This window comes from Triticum aestivum, chromosome 3B (assembly GCF_018294505.1).
Source record: "Triticum aestivum cultivar Chinese Spring chromosome 3B, IWGSC CS RefSeq v2.1, whole genome shotgun sequence".
NCBI lineage: Eukaryota > Viridiplantae > Streptophyta > Magnoliopsida > Poales > Poaceae > Triticum > Triticum aestivum.
Window position 1 is genome coordinate 434,706,104 of NC_057801.1, and position 2,846 is coordinate 434,708,949.

The 2,846-nt window shown below is 45.9% G+C and overlaps 1 long non-coding RNA gene across 1 annotated transcript; it reads right to left on the reverse strand.

Moving 5' to 3' along the window:
• Nucleotides 1-235: 235 nt before the first annotated feature.
• On the reverse strand, nucleotides 236-1,642 carry LOC123065478 (uncharacterized). Its single transcript, XR_006431049.1, has 2 exons — nucleotides 1,173-1,642; nucleotides 236-712 (listed from the first exon to the last, which is right to left on the reverse strand). It is a non-coding gene; the product is annotated as an uncharacterized lncRNA (long non-coding RNA).
• Nucleotides 1,643-2,846: the final 1,204 nt, after the last annotated feature.

Consider the following 2,846-nt stretch of genomic DNA (forward strand, 5'->3'; position numbering starts at 1 on the left):
ACCTGGATAAATAATTAAGAAAGAAAAATTACCTTCTTATGTTTGTTTTTAGTTGTCATAAAAAGTCCGGAGTTTTCCTTGAGCTGGTATGACATCCGAACCAACTCTCCTAATTCATGTGGTTAACAGTTTAACACCGGGTTTTTCATGTTCCCAGCCGTGGAGATGCACAGACTGTAACCATCCCCGATTTATCTCACCAGAGGCAGGTTCTTGGCAAATACAATATCTGAAGGAAACAACAATAAGAATATGGCCATTGAATTCGACACCCTCTAATAATAATACAATAACATCTCCGCTGGAAGGTTGATGTATGCCAAATAGAGTTGGAGCAATTAAAACCTTGACATCAGAAACATCATAAAATTTAAAAATCATCCTATCTCTCTCAGATGGAAGTCGGAACTAATGTGAGATCTCATTTGACAAAAAAACTACTGTCATGAGAAAAGGCAAGAAACTGAACATCCCAGTTTCAGATTGATCCAGAAGTCAACCAGGAAACGTGCTGGCCTAAGTGAGTAAGATGCAACAAGAACCATGGTCCCTAGCACATCAAGGAGAGGAACACCACATGCAAAAACCAGTGCGACGGCGGTGAACAACGACGTCGGAGTTACCCACAATATTCTGATTCGATTCACAGTGTGCTGAGGACGAATCAACGTCTTGTATATTTCTTTTTCGCATTTTTCACTTGATAAATAACCTGCTAGATAGGATGCAACTATTTTAAACAGTTATAGAGAGTAACATCATATCATACGATTTAAAAGTATTGAGATTAGGCATAAACTAAGTTAAACGAGGTATATGAGCAAACTCATAATAAACTGTCTGTTGGCCATTGGATACCGACAAATTCAGATGGAAAAGGTTAAGAAACCAACAATATGTGCTTGAATTCGTCTTGTATAGAACCTGTATTTTTTTAGTGGGCACAAAGAACAGCATCAGTAAACAAAACAAATTCCATAGACGGAGGAAGAATTAGGGGAAGATAAGATGCAGGGAGGGAGAATTGGACGGAATTGGGGACCTGAGAATCACCCATCGTTGCTTGATAATGGTTTTTGGAAGTGAGGAGAATGGGGAACGAGCAGCGGCACGTTTGGGATTATATAGGCATGTATAAGTTGAATGAAAATTAATCACCGATTGTAACTGACCTACAATAACCAGCAGTCCGCGAATTGACTGGTAGTAATGGCTGATTTAACTCTCAATCAATCACCATCGAATTGGCAATAGAACTTCAAAGGACGCATGCATTGCCGCCAGACAATCCTGCCTCGCTGTGCAACCGAAAGGATCGAGCAGACCCCCTGCCCCATTGCCCGGCGAGGCGCTTTCTGAACCTGCGGGGTCGCCATGGATCCATTGCTCTAGCCCGGCATCGGTCGTCACCCAGTCCGGTCGGATCTGGAGAGAGCCGCCAGGCGAAGGGATCGGAGCGGCACACGACTCTCCCGATCTAGATAATGCATCTTTTTGGGGGGAAAAGGGCTGCTGGTACAGGCTGGGAAGAGAGCAAAGGCCCATTAGGCCGAAGTTTACCACAGAGATGAAAAAATGCGACCAGAGTAGCGGCCCATAACTGTTCGCGCTCGTTTACAACGAACTGAGGCTGATTAGGGCCGATCGAGAGCAAATCTGATGGCCATAAACAGTTGCGGAGCTAGACAAAAATGTTTGTAGGGGGGGGGGGGGGGGGGGGGGGCGAAAGACAAAAAAATCTGTAGTGAGCAACTGCTACTGAGAGAACAAATTTATAATGTGTATAGTCCAATTTAATCAACCAGTGACCAACTGCCACTGAGAGAAAAAAATGTAGTACCATCACCAAAAAATCCCAAATTAGATCAAACCACACAAGGAAGCAACAAAAGAGAAACAAATTTGGCTCATATTGTACAGCAGTATTGATCTACAGGCAACGCTCACTTAACATTAGAGACTTCTGACTTCAGAGTTAGCATGTACGGCGGCTGGTTGAGAAGCAGCTGGTGCGTGGAGATGGGCTTGTTCGTCGGTGCATTGTGCATGAAGACAGGCCAAATTCCAAGCCGAGCTGCAGCTTCCAGGGGCCATTATTACTACCTAATGAAGAAATTTTGTTTGGGTTGGGGGGGCCACGGCCCCCTCGGGCCTTAACGTAGCTCCGCCGTTGGCCATAAATGCATTGAACTAAGGATCCAATGGCTGAAAACGCTAATGGCTTGAGATGGCAGGAAAAGTGCTTAGTTATAATGTATCTAAATGAGTGTCAGGGTCTTGATTTGGAATTGTACTTCTATCAAGCACTGTTTATTTATAGGAAAACTCTTTCTTTAAGACGACTGATCTTTGCATGGTTTAAGCCTCGTCCCAGTCGATCGTGCGGTACACCCTTCCCAGGTCCGTGGCTTCACCGGCCTCTAAAACAGGCCATGTTTTCCCATGGGCCCACCCGTCGCCCCAACTTATCTTTTTCTGACGAGAGCATGTGAGCCGCGCTCGTCATCTCTTTCCTTCAGCACAAATCACGATCCTCATTTTCTTCTCTAACTTATCATTGGTGTTCACCGCCATGAGCACTACTGCAAGTGCATGGGTTGCAACGGCTGCTTCCCACCCGTCCACCAGCACCATTGCAGCATCTGCAGTCGCTGCCGTTTGCTGCGTCGCAACATCCGTGGTCGCTGCCACGCGCTACATCGCAGCATCGCCAGGTCCACCGGTGTTGGGATGTCGCATCGTCGGTGCTGCGATGAAGCACTACAATGGAGCATCACTGGTGTTGTGATGAAGCATTCGTCGGACCATCGGAACATCACCGAGCATCATCAGGTTACCGGGGCATC